A 13970-nucleotide genomic window follows, 5' to 3' on the forward strand; every position below is an offset into this window, starting at 1 on the left:
GTACAGGCGCGTTAACAATCATTTTGGGTTTTGGGGCTCTTTGGCTGCCTTCTGCTCAGTCACAACCAAAGCAATCACGGTCAAGGCTTCGTTTCACTAATTCCAACCCCAAGAAGGACTTGGCCACCTTGTGGGGCCGCGGACCCCTCGGGCAATCTGGTGAAGCCTACAGATGCCTTCTCAGTAGAAGATTTTCAAGAGGCGTAGACTTACGATTTTACGACAAAAGCAGCATTAAACATGAAAGTATAGTAACACGGAGGCTCTTAATGAGTACGTCCAGCAGTGCGATCTACCCATGGGTATAGTACTGTAGCTCGGAAGTTGAGACGAGCATGACGACGAAGTTGCAATGCGGTACGAAAACACCTGTGGTTTTATCTACGGCCAAGTCCCAGCCATGGCCAGTCCTCCTGGGTGCGGTCACTTACGGTTATAACGGAAGGAAATACTCATTTCACTTCGAGCTGAGCAAAACTGAGAGTTGAGTGAAGTCCCAAGTTCACAGACCCCAGAATTCGATCCGTGGGCTCCCGTGTTCCTGTAGGTGACCGTTGGGGGACATCAGGGCAAGAAGCAAGAATCCTTGAGGGGGAGGGGATGAATTGAGCTCTCGGTCTCTGTAGGCATGGAGGAGGAAGGTTCCCATGAGAAGGAAGCTAGCACAACCTGCCTGTGGGTGAGGAAAGCCATGATCAACATTTCAAAGAATGTTTCTCTTAAAAAATATTTTTTAATGTTTTATTTGTTTCTGAAAGAGAGAGAGAGAGAGAGAGAGAGAGAGACAGCCTGAGCAGGGGAGGGTCAGAGAGAGAGGGAGACACAGAATCTGAAACAGGCTCCAGGCTCTGAGCTGTCAGCACAGAGCCCAATGTGGGGCTCGAACCCACAAACCGTGAGATCCCAATGTTAGCCGAAGTCAGATGCTTAACTGACTGAGCCACCCAGGCGCCCCTTCAAGGGATATTTCTCAATGGGCCCAGGAGGGAGCGAGGTCTGGGCCTGGGCAGTTTTGGCTCAGAGAGGGTGCCTGGGGAGGGAAGCGGCTCCTGAAAGTGCTTGTCAATGCTCGCATTCCAGCAAGTCCTCCTCTGGGGTGGCCTTCAGCACGACTCTGGCCCCTCTAATACCTCAGTTTCCCCACCTGGATAAAGGATCCTTGCCTGCCTCCTTCTCTCTGACCATACACACGCATTTGCGGCTCTTTGGCCCCCAAAGGATCCATGGACGAGTCCCACCGCAGCATTGGGTAAATCCCACCGTAAAGATGAAGTCGGGGGGCCAAGCCATTTATCTGCCTTTAAACAAAAGCACTTAGTCAAACACCTGTGCTCAGGGAAGGGAAGTTGCAAACGGCCCCGAGGATAGTGGTGCTGACTGTCCTTGGTGAAATACAGCTTCGAGAACTCCGAGCTCTCCCAAGACAAGCCCTTGGAGGCCGATTTCAGGGAGAGTCAGAGGTAAGAAAGCTGGAAACTGCCAGAACTCTCTCAGGTTCAATGGGGGTGTTGCTTAAATGTGGACAGTGCACCCTCAGTGGATTCTTTTTTTTTTTTTTTTTAATTTATTTCTAGGAGAGAGAGAGAGACAGCGTGAGCAGGGGAGGGTCAGAGAGAGAGGGAGACACAGACTGAAACAGGCTCCAGGCTCTGAGCTGGCAGTCAGCACAGAGCCCGACGCGGGGCTCGAACCCACGAACCGCGAGATCATGACCTAAGCGAAAGTCGGACGCTTAACCGACTAAGCCACCCAGGCGCCCTTACCCTCAGTGGATTCTAAGGCCCCAATAAAACAAGTACAAAAGCACTTCTGGACCAACCGCTTTGTGTAAGACCCATGCCCCGTTCTTTGCTTCTGTTCAAGCACCCACTGCCAGATCCAATATTCATTGATTCATCCACTCACTCATTCATTCATTCAACAAAGGCCTACCACGGGCCTGATATATGTCTCAGGCTAAGGAGACAGCAGTGAGCCAAACACATAAAAATGACGGTCTCCCAGGACCTTCGAGTGGGGGACGAAATTATAGTAAACAGGTAGAATAAATGTTCGATGGTGGGGAGTCATATGGAAACTGCTAAATCAGGAAAGGGGGTTACGAAGTGGGCGGTGGGGTTTAATTTTAAGAGGCGGTCAGAGAAGGCCTCACTGAGAAAGTGACATTTCGGCCACCACCTCGGGGAGGTGGGAACAAGCCGTGGGGACGACAGAGACGTGTCCTTACTGGAATACCTGCTATACTCCGGATTCTGAGCCAGGCACTCTCTGTCCGCTGTCCTGATCATTCCGGCCGTGCTCAGAGGTAGTTAACCATTTCCTTCTCTGTTTGATTGGAAGCATTTGCTGAAAATGAAATCTTCTAAATAGCATCAGGCAGAACAATAATTTGAACCCAGGACCCGGTTTCCCTTTCTCCTACACCAGGCCGCCGGGGACACATTCCTGGGAAGACGGAAGGAAGGAATGGGGCGCCTGGGTGGCTCAGTCGGTTAAGCGTCCGACTCTTGATTTCTGGTCAGGTCAGGGGGTGAGTTTGAGCCCCTGCCCTGGGCTCCGCACTGGCAGCATGGAGCCTGCTTGAGATGTTCTCTCTCGCTCGCTCTCTCTGCCCCTCCCCTGTTCATTTCTCTCTCTCAAAATAAACTTAAAAAAAAAAAAAAAAAGGAAGGAATGAGAAGGAAATGGAAGACTGGCAGAAGAAAATCTAAGAGTAAAATATACTTTTATGAATCATTACTGCAGTTTATAAGTAGGGGAAACTGAGGCCCAGAGAACAAGGACAAGTACTTCTTCAAGGTCACAAAGAAAAAACTTAGTAACTAGATGCCTCGGCTCATCAGCGGCTCTTTTTCTTGTCTTGGCACCATACGGCAAGCCACTTTGGTTTCCTTAGCCTCAGTTTCCTTACCTGTAAAATGGTCATATAACGGTCAAAGCGATCATACAAATTCCCCACGGCTGCTGAACAGGAAACACAAGATTGCTCATGAAAGAGAATTTATTCTAATACTTAGCATAGAGTTTGTGCCCAAGAAATAGATTTCTTCTGTTCCTCCTTGGCCGACCTGCTACTTGGCATTTGGTCCAGAATTGAGGTGAAGTGTTTGCTGCTTTTCATGGTCTGTGCTAGCGGTCTCCAAACCCTTTTTTTTTTTTTTAAGTTTATTTATTTTTGAGAGAGAGAGAAGGGCGGGTGAGAGAGAGAGAGAGAGAAAGAGAGAATCCCAAGCAGGCAGTCCATTGTCAGTGCCGAGCCCCACTTGGGGCTCAATCTCAAGAACTGTGAGATCATGACCCGAGCCAAACCCAAGAGTCAGATGCTTAACCGACTTAGCCACCCAGGCACTGCCTCACCCCCACTTTCTAATGAACCATTTCCAACATAGAACAAGTAGAGAGACTGGCAAAGTGCACTCCCATATACCCACCCCCTGACTTCAATAATTATCAACTCCTGGCCAGTCTTGTTTCATTGATCCCTACAGTGGGTTGTTTTAATGCAAATCCAGTCACCATATCATTTCATCTGTAAATATTTCAGTCTGTATCTCCGTAAGATAAGAATACATTTAGGGGCGCCTGGGGGCCTCTGTCAATTGGATGTCTGCCTTCGGCTCAGGTCATGATCTCAGGTTCGTGGGTTTGAGCCCCGCGTCGGGCTCGGTGCTGACTGCCAGCTCAGAGCCTGGAGCCTGTCTTCTGATTGTGTGTCTCCCTCTCTCCCTGACCCTCCCCTGCTCACGCTGTCTCTCTCAGAAATAAATAAAACATTTTTAAAAATTAAAAAAATACATTTAAAAAAATATAACCACAATACCGTTATTACACATACTTCGAAAGACAATGATAGCACACTCTCAACAAATACGCAGCCAGGACTCCATATCTCCCAATTGTCTTCATCCTTCTTGTGATTTCATTAGAGTTGATTTATTTTACGAGGACAAGGTGTCTACATTGTGTTTGATTATGAATCTCTTATATCCCCCTTCCCCCTCTTTCTTCTCCCCATCAGAAATTTTTAAGTTGAAATAATGGAATCATTCCGGCTCTTACCGTTTGCGTCCCTGTGGTATCCACGGGTTGTGTGTCTGTCCCCTGTATTTCCTGCAACCTTGTGGTTAGAATGGGGATATTTGAGGATTCAGCTTTGGGCCCTTTAAAGATGGCAGCATATACTTCCACCGGGAGACGTATAATATTACCCCTTTTTCTTCGCGATTTGTTAGAAGCTTCTGATGACCATTTTCTAGATGGATCTACCTTGCCGTTAGGGGTTTGAAAGATGGTGAACTTTTGCTTCTTTCATTTCTTCTTCATTTATTAGCCGGAATACTCCCAGACTTCTTTGGAAGATGCCACATCATAACAAATGAAGGTGCGGGCAGAACTGTCCAATGTCTATATATTTTTGCATTTCTAAAGTACATACCTCTTCTGCTGACTTGACATATTCTCTGCTGTTGAAGTGCACTAAAATGGAAGCTAAACAGGATGGCATTCAAACATAGATGTGCACGCAAGTTTTTCCTGTGCGTACCAGGGCCCGCCTGCCCAGTCCAGGGGCATGAACAACCCAATCAGGGATTCCTTTCTGAAATCAGCCAGGACGTGTCTTACGAACAAAATGAAAAAGGAGCCTGTAGAAACTCTGACGGAGTTCATCCATCCGATCTCCCCACCATTCACTGATGCTGGGTGGGAGAACGAGAAGAAGATTCTGCCGAAGCTGGGTCCATTTGGAGGTGGGGGTTCCCCTGCAATTAGGCTGTACAAACTGGAGACGGTTAGAGAAAGGGGTCTGTGTGTGTGTTTCATTTTTAAGTTTCAAGTCCTCACTCCCTCGGAGCAAACGGGAGGCAGGTCAAGCGCTCGGCAGAGCGGCTTTAAACAAACCACATTGCCCGCAGGTCTGCTTCGTGAAGGAGGGGATTTACTCTTCACCCCTCAGCCTGAGGAGTGTTAACAGCGGAATTAAGGCTGGGGAATCTGGCAGGCCTAGCTTGCTGCGGGGGATGTGTGTCTGTGCCTCTTTGCAAGGCATTAATCACTTGTTTATAGAGGGGGAAGGAAGAAAAAACACCAGGAGGAGAGGGTGTGGGAGAGGGTGTGCGGCTGGGGGACCTCTCCATCCCTCCCCCCTCCCCCCTCCTCCTGGGATCAGCTCAGCTTGCCTTTGTCCTGGTTTCCCGAGCAAGGAGGTGGGGGCAGACCCTGGGGGGGAGGAGTGATGATCCCCGCAGAGCTGGGTGTGGAGCTGTTGGTGACAAGGGTGAGGCTGTCCCCAGGTGAGCACACCTATAATGTTAATATATTAATATACCTTGAAATATTATTATTTTTTAATTTTTAAAAATCTCTATTTATTTTTGGAGGAGCGAGAGACAGAGCGCGAGCAGGGGAGGAACAGAGAGAGGGGGAAACACAGAATAGGAGGCAGGTTCCAGGCTCTGAGCCATCAGCACAGAGCCCGATGCGGGGCTTGAACTCAAGTCTCGCGAGATCATGACCTGAGCCGAAGTCGGAAGCTGAACCGAGTGAGCCACCCAGGTTTCCCTGTCTTGAAGTATTTAAAGTATAATACACTCCGTCTCTTCTTCTCCCCCCACCTGACATGTACACCCCTTTTCATATATCTGTCTAATCACAGTATTTCTCAAGCTCACACTCTGGACCCATGTTCAGGGGGGAAAAACAACCCTAAGCGGTTATTTTCGCACAAAAGAAATCTGAAGATACTGATTTCCTACGGGGAGGTGAGCTTGGAAACCAGAGCTGGAGGGGAGCCTGTTTTCAACTGTAAACTATTTGGGATGGTGCAACATATACATGCATTAGCCGCTGGTAAGCAAATTAGCACATGCTGTTTCTGATGAAAAAAGTAAATACACTCTATAGTGTACAATGTACCCAATGATTTGGTCACACTTCCAACAGTGATCTGTTCTTCCCTCCCTCCGCAGGCATAGAGTTAAACAAAGATACTGTTTCCTCTTAACTAGGTTCTGTATGTACAAGGCATCAAATCTAAGAGGTACAAAATAGTGAATGAAGAGTCATTCTCTTTCAAAACTTTCCCATTTCCATTCCTCATAACTGATCACTGATAGCAATGTGTATCTGTCTAGTTATGTTAATATATGTTAATATATATATACACATTAATATACATGTATCTTTCTAGTTCTATATAGTATATAGTGTATATTGTATATCATATATATAATATATGATATCTGTATATACATTAGTATCATAATGCAGATAGATCTTTAAATCTATCTACATTATTTATATTATACATAGATCTATGTATAATATATATTATACATAGATCTNTTTGGGGGGTAGGGGAGAGAGTATGAGTGTGAGCTGAAGAGAGGAGCAGAAGGAGAGAAAGAGAGGGAGAGAGAATCTTAAGCAGGCTCCATGCTCAGCGCAGAGCCCAACCCGGGGCTCCATCCTATGACCCTTGGATCATGACCTGAGCTGAAATCAAGAGTTGGATGCTTAACTGACTGGGCCATGCAGGCACCCCTAAAGGATGACTTTTTATTATGAATGTATACACATGGAATGTATTTTCAATAATTTATATTGAATTTGACATTTAAGGAATCATCCCCGTAGAAAAAGACAGCCTAAATCAGAAAAAAAAAACAACAGAACAAACAACAACAACAACAAAAAAAACCCGAGCACTCCACAGAGAAATGGTAGGTAGTCTGTGGCAGCCAGAGGTAAATTACAAATATCTTCTACATAAACGATAAATCTGTTGGGCCAGGTGTTACTCAGGCACAAGCCATTTTTCCTTGGCCTTTATCAATAATAAATGCACTACCCCATCAACCGGACCTCAAGACTTGCCTACACTGCAAGCACATCTTGCTAAATGGACAGAAACTGCTGGGCTGAGCAAATGTGTTGAAAACATTTACATCTTGAAACCCTCAGCAATTTGGCCACGTGTGATGAGAGCTTTGGCCCTCGAAGCTTCCAGCTGAATCGTCCGTGCTCTTCTCCGGTAAGTAGTGCCCCTTTATGGTGCCCGCGATGCTGGATGGGACTTAAAATGAGTCTTCCACGGCCCCTCCATGGTCCGTCCAGCCCATTCCTCTGCTGTCTCAAATCCATTTGCAATGGCTGTAAAAGGCTGTCAGCCGAGGCCCGCAGTAAATCTTCCCCTCCCATTCAAAAGGGCTGACAAGAGAGAAGCTGCTTGAATTTGCACCCCAACCTTGCAATCCCGCTGTGCTGGCCTTATTTCTCGTGTTCCACTAAGTGACTAAGCAAGCGTGCGCCCTCTCTCCCCCATGGTGGCCCGGTGCGGGCCTGAGCCCTGCCTCTGTGGTTTCACGGTCATGGAAGAAAGAAGGTCAGTCTGCCGTCTTTGCTTCTGTGGCCGATGACTGTGCCAATCACACGGCCCCTCTCTTTCTGCGTCTGTCTGAAAAACGGTGACATTTTGCTGGCAAACAGGTTTTTCTGGCCGATTGCCCCTAAGACGGGTGTTTCCCTTGACCGAGAGCGGCCAGCGACTTTCAGGAATGTTCGGAGGCACCGGAGGCTCAACGGTGTTTGGAGGAGATTCAGGGCTCATTTCTGTACCTACCTCGTGGGGCAGCCACTGTCCCAGATGCTCAAACAATTCTAGAAAACGGAACGTCGGCTGGGCTTACCGATGGGAATCTCGGGACAGACGAGTGGGCGGAAAAGCCAGCTACGGGTTTCGAGCGCCGACATTTGTGGGCGAAGTCAGCCGGACAAGCTCTCCATCCCTTTGTACCTCTCCAGGGGCTGTAGCTTCCGCGTCCATCTCCCGGGGCCCCGTGATTAAATCCTCAGCAAACTTTAAAGCACAGAACGTTTGGAAGCTGGATTGTTTCGATGGCAGTTCCCGAGATAAGGGAAAGGCCCTCCTGGGGGTGACATTCATTGACATGTTGTCAAATATGTGGAAATCGTCCTGTTCTCCGCGCTGGAGAAGCGTGAACTTCTGGGAGCTTGAGGAATGGGGTAACAGCACTGTTGTTCTAGATGACGCACGGGTAAGCTGCTCTGCAGATGTGCGGAGAGATGAATCCTAGAGTTCCTCACTGGGCGTGTAAACATGCAGGCACGAACACTGGCGCACACCCGCGCACACTGAAACGCATACAGAACCCCAGCGATAGGACATGGGGCATTTTTATTACCTCTTACCGCGGTCCGATTTTAGAATCCAGGTGGAATCATTGGTTGCCACCTTGCTATGGATCTTCAGGAGTTTCCCACTGCCCTTCGGCAAAAGACCAGAAGATTTTAAATAGACCCGTGAGGTTCTGCGGGGTCTGGTTCTGCCCGCTTCTCCCATTCAACGGGTCTCAAGGCCTCGGCCATTCTTCCTCTGCTCTCGCATTGTGCTAGACTGAATGATTGAATCCAAGCCTTCACACCCCTGTCTCTGTGCCCTTTGGCTTGCGTCTTGGCAGTTCATTTTCTTTTAAAGTTTATTTACTTATTTTGAGAAAGAGAGAGAGAGCGCACACACAAGCAGGGTAGGGGCAGAGAGAGAGGGAGAGAAAGGGAATCTGAAGCAAGCTCCTTGCCGGTGATGTAGAGCCCAGTGCGGGGCTCGAACTCATGAACTGTGAGGTCATGATCTGAGCCGAAATCAAGAGTCGGACGCTTAACTCACTAAGCCACCCAAGCATGCCCCGCCTTTTTTTTTATTTAAAGTTTTTTTAAGTTTATTTATTTATTTTGAGAGACAGAGAGAGAGAGAAAGAGAAAGAGATCCTCTCTCAAGATTAAGGCAACTTCCTTGACCTTTGCCTTTGGGCTTGGTCAGATGACCTGCTTTGGCCAATCAAAAGTGGGCAGAAATGACTCTGGGCTTTAAGAGATATCGTATGTCTCTACTCGTTCTCTTGTGCCTTTGCCACTGCCCACTGAAGAGGTCTCTCTGAATAGCTGTTACCCCTTCAGCCTGGGTCCCTGCTAGAATGAACATGCATGGAGTAGGCTGGTCCCCAGTCTTGCTTGCGGGAGTTGGGTCCTTTCAGACCTGTGGCTTATAGCAACAATGCATAGCTGAGCCCAGCCAAGATCAACCAAGCTGGGAACAGAGGAGAAACAAATGTTTCTTGTTGCTGCTGCTGAGGCCTGGTGGTTATTTGTTTCACAGCAGTAGCTGACTGATACCAGACATCCTGCTTTTTTTTTTTTTCTTTCCATACTCATTCTTACCACTGGACCCAGGATTCTGCCTCCTTGTCACCTGAGTGACTCTTATTCATGCTTCAGATCTCAGCTCAAAGCTTACTTCTCTTGAGAAGGCTTTCCTGACCCTTCAGATTAGGTGTGAGCCCCCCGGACATACAACCTCTATAGCTCTGTGTCTTTCCTTCATGGCCCTTATCGAGTTACACTTCATGTGATCATTCAGTTGTTATCTGTCTTCCTCCCTAAAGCCCTGTGAGGTCAGGAAGCTTCTGTTTGGTTTCAATTTGTGTCCTCTGTCCCTAGAACAACACCTTTCCAGGCACATAGTAGCTCCTCAATACGGTTTGTTGACTGGATCAATGAGTGAATGGGTTGAGTGCAATTTCTCCAGGCTAACAATACTTTTAGGTCTAAGGTGAACAGCTTTTAGGGTCTGAAAGAAAGAACGAGAACATGAAACAAATGAAGAAACATTTGTTTCTGTACGTAGCCGCACATCTACAGAGGTGACACGATGGAGGTTGAGCACAAAAGATTGGGTTGTGGCTGCAGTCATCACTGACTCGGTCAAGGACACGCCAGGCCCTTGGAATCTCCACCTGATGCCAGGGAAGACTTCTATTAAAAATTTTTTTAAAAATATTTATTTATTTTTGAGAGACCAAGAGAGAGCGTGAGTGGGGGAGGAGCAGAGAGAGAGGGAGACACAGAATCCAAAGCAGGCTCCAGGCTCTGAGCTGTCAGCACAGAGCCCAACGCGGGGCTTGAACTCACAAACTGAGAGACCATGACCTGAGTCAAAGTTGGATGCTTAACTGACTGAGCCACCCCGGTGCCACTAAATTTTTTTTAATGTTTTATTTATTTATTAATTTAAAAAAATTTTTAAAATTTATTTCTAGGAGAGAGAGAGAGAGACAGCATGAGCAGGGGAGGGTCAGAGAGAGAGAGGGAGACACAGAATCAGAAGCAGGCTCCAGGCTCTGAGCGCTCAGCATAGAGCCCGACACGGGGCTCAAACTCACGAGCTGTGAGATCATGACTTGAGCTGAAGTGGGATGCTTAACCTACTGAGCCACCCAGGAGCCCTTCTTCTTCTTACTTTTAAAACCATTTTAAAATTTAATTTTGAGAGAATGCAAGTAGGGGAGGGGCAGAGAGTGGGGGGCAGAGAATCCAAAGAGGGCTTTGCGCTGACCACAGAGAGTCTGATATGGGGCTCGAACTCACTGTGAGATCATGACTTGTGCCGAAAGTCAAATGCTCAACCGACTGAACCACCCAGGTGCCCTGAGAAGACGACTTTTAAACTGGGCCATACAGGGGTGTCTGGGCGGCTCAGTCATTGAGCGTCTGACTTCAGCTCAGGTCATGATCCCACGTGCCGGGCTCTGTGCTGACAGCTCGGAGCCTGGAGCCTGCTTCGAAATCTGTCTCCCTTTCTCCTTGCCCCTCCCCCACTCACACTCTTGTCTCTCTATCTCGCAAAAATAAACAAAAGTTAATAGTTTTTTTAAAATTGGGCCATACAGACGAGTCAAATCCACCAAGAGGTGTGTAGTGGGGAGGGGAGATCTTCAGGACAGAGAGGGTGACACACAGAAGCACATAGAAAAGAGGGACAGGGGCCTGAATGTGTTCAGGGGATGGCAGATTGCTTGATGGGACAAGCCAGAGAGGGTCAGGGTGTGAGTGCCTGGCTGGCTGGCAGATAATGAGGGTTAATATTTATCCAGCACTTACCTCGTGTTGTATTCAACACTTGACACATATTATGAGTCTAATCCCAACGCCACGCACCTCCACCACAAGGGAAGCCGGTGCTGTCATCTCCCTGGCTTGCAGATCAGGAAACCAAAGCACAGAGAGGTTGAGCAACTTACCCAAGGTCACAGGGCGAGAAAGTGCCGGGGCCAGGATTTGAACTCAGCCAGCAGGGCTGCAGACGCCGTGTCGTAGCCATCAGACGATTCTTCCAGCAGCCCGTGGACTGCCGGGCTTAGCCGTCAGGATGCCGATCTTCATTCTTCGGCGAAGGTAGGTCTTCAAAGGCTACGCGGGGGGCTGTGCTGTGGCCATGCTGTGGCCAGCTCTGGGAGCTGGGTTGGGGCAGGAGCTCAGGGCAGGCACTGGCTAAACAGAAACAAGGGGGGGCACCTGGGTGGCTTAGTCGGTTAAGCGTCCGACTTTCGCTTAGGTCATGATCTCGCGGTTCGTGGGTTCGAGCCCCGCGTCGGGCTCTGTGCTGACTGCCAGCTCAGAGCCTGGAGCCTGTTTCAGTCTGTGACTCCCTCTCTCTCTGACCCTCCCCTGCTCACACTGTCTCTCTCTCTCTCTCTCTCTCTCCTAGAAATAAATAAAAACATTATAAAAAAAAATAAACAAACAGAAACAAGGGGAAAGGGTTCCCCGCAGGGGAGGGGGTGGTGGTGATGAGCAAACTGAGTTGGAGGCCGCTTTCACAAGGATCCAGGGTTTATGGAGAAGTTCTCAGAAGCAGGAGAGGGGAGACCGGCAGCTATGGGAGCAAATGGGAGAAGCAGAGAGATGCTCACGAAAAGATAAGGAAGATCGAAGTCAATATTTCCATGTGGGTTGGATGGGGCGGGGGGCGGGGGGCCTGGTGACTTTTCATGCCCAGACCTCAGCGCGGGAGCTAATAGGAAAATATGTAACCTGGGGTTACAGAGTACGGCAAGGAGAAGTCAGATGGAAAAGATAGAGGTATCAGAAGGGAAAGCTAATGCAACCACAAGGGACACATTAAAAGGCAATAAATCTGGCAGCCTGGATGGTACTCACCCAGGGGGGAGTTCTGTACAGGACGCTTAACTCTTAGAAACCCGCTCACCTGGGGCTGGGGCTGAGCGGGGCGGGGGGTCCCACGCGGCCTGGAAGCCAGGGCTTTGGACCCATCCGGAGAAGATCCAGCCTCCAGAGCTGTGTTTCCAGGTTGAGGACGGCCTGGGGGGAGTCTGTGGAGACAGGAGGGAGCCCCAAATTGTGGGAGGCTGGGTTGGCAAAGAGACTCCGACACCTCAACCACTGGGGAACATTCTCTGGGAGTGCTAAGCAGCCCGTGGGGAAGGGAGAACCGCAGGATGTAATTTATTTACCTACTCCCTGACAAAATCTTTCCCAGAAGGCTGAGGATGGTAATTCTCTGTAATTATATCTCATTCGAGGTTCTGCAGGCTCTTAGGCACGTTAACTCATTAGTGCTCACCGCATACCTGGGCGGAAAGGAGGTAGGGAGCTGATGACCAACCCCATTCGCCAGATAGGGGAAACTGAGGCATCTGCGGGGGGAGGGGCAGAATCAGAACTGTGACTTCCTGGATCGCAAATGCTCAAAGGGAGGAGAGGGAGAGGTTAGGCGTGGGGTCTGGGTTCAACCTCTCTTCTTCCGCTGCTCTCCTGTGTGAGCTGGGGAAAGTCCCCCAACCTCTCTGGGCCATGGTTTCCTGATCTACAAACAGAGAGAGCTGAATATGGTGGACTCCATGGTTCCCAGAATCAAGGGCCTGTTAGGAACTCTAACCTCCCACCGAGTCATGGAGAGATACCAAGTTGGCTGTGTGACAGTGCGAGCGGCTTTGGGTTAGACCGGAAGTTGAAGCTGGTCACATGGTTCCTGTCAGCCACTGCGGTGAAGACCTCCTGACCTTCAGAGGAGCGACGTTAAGTCTCAGATTAAATTTACGGTATTTTGAAGCCATTCCGTTCAGGGCTGTTTGTTGCAGGGTGATCTGATGCAGTGACTAACTGAGGTTTTCTTGTTTCTAGAAACCCTGAGTTTTCTCCCGTTTCGATCCGTATGTTGCTGGTTTCTTCTCTAAAGTCAATTGGCTGGAGACATTTGAAAGCTAAGTCCTTTCCCCATTAAAATTTCCACTTTGCTGGAGAATGACCTAAATAGGAACCGTGAAAGTTCTTTGTGAATCATGAAGCAATCCTAATATACTGATGTGATGATTGTTACATTTTCCCCCGGCCTTCTTACTTACAGGGTTAAGGACAGAGTTTAGGTAAAGGAAGAGGGATGTGAGAGAAGTGAGGAGAACAAGAATTTACGGAGCCTCTACTAAGGTTCGAAGTACTGTGTGATTGCTTTCCATCCATTGTCCTGTCCACTCAACAATGCTGTGAGGTACAGATCCCATTGTACAGGTGGGAACATTAAGACTCAGGAATGTTAAGCGGCGGGTCCAAGTCTGTGACAAAGTCAGGATTTTTTTTTTTTAATGCTTTATTTATTTCTAGGAAAGAGAGAGAGAGACAGCGTGAGCAGGGGAGGGTCAGAGAGAGGGAGTCACAGACTCTGAAACAGGCTCCAGGCCCTGAGCTGGCAGTCAGCACAGAGCCCGACGCGGGGCTCGAACCCACGAACTGCAAGATCATGACCTAAGCGAAAGTCGGACGCTTAACCGACTAAGCCACCCAGGCGCCCCACAAAGTCAGGATTTGAACCAATGTCTGTCTGGATAGACAACGGACTTTGTCCGCTGGTCCGAGCTTGTATGAAGAGAGGCGGCGTCTGAGGCCACGCGGGTTCTGTGACTTTTTCTACTTCACCCTGGCCTGAAACTTCGTTTTGGAGAGAGAGTTCAAAGCCAGGGTCTTTTCTTTCTAGTTCCACCTTGGGCTTTAGCTCAGGGAAGGTCCTGGCAGGGAATGGCTGCATCTCAGACTATTCAGCCAGGAAGCGTTAACTATAAGGACTACTTACAAGGGGGTGAGTAGGGTTAAGGGGCCCGGCA

General features: G+C 48.7%; 1 long non-coding RNA gene across 1 annotated transcript; it reads right to left on the reverse strand.

Annotated features, from left to right (window-relative positions):
• Positions 1-247: 247 nt before the first annotated feature.
• On the reverse strand, positions 248-11209 carry LOC144216318 (uncharacterized). Its single transcript, XR_013330632.1, has 2 exons — positions 11094-11209; positions 248-673 (listed from the first exon to the last, which is right to left on the reverse strand). It is a non-coding gene; the product is annotated as an uncharacterized LOC144216318 (long non-coding RNA).
• Positions 11210-13970: the final 2761 nt, after the last annotated feature.

Source organism: Crocuta crocuta, unplaced genomic scaffold, assembly GCF_008692635.1.
Source record: "Crocuta crocuta isolate KB4526 unplaced genomic scaffold, BGI_CrCroc_1.0 scaffold692, whole genome shotgun sequence".
Lineage (NCBI taxonomy): Eukaryota > Metazoa > Chordata > Mammalia > Carnivora > Hyaenidae > Crocuta > Crocuta crocuta.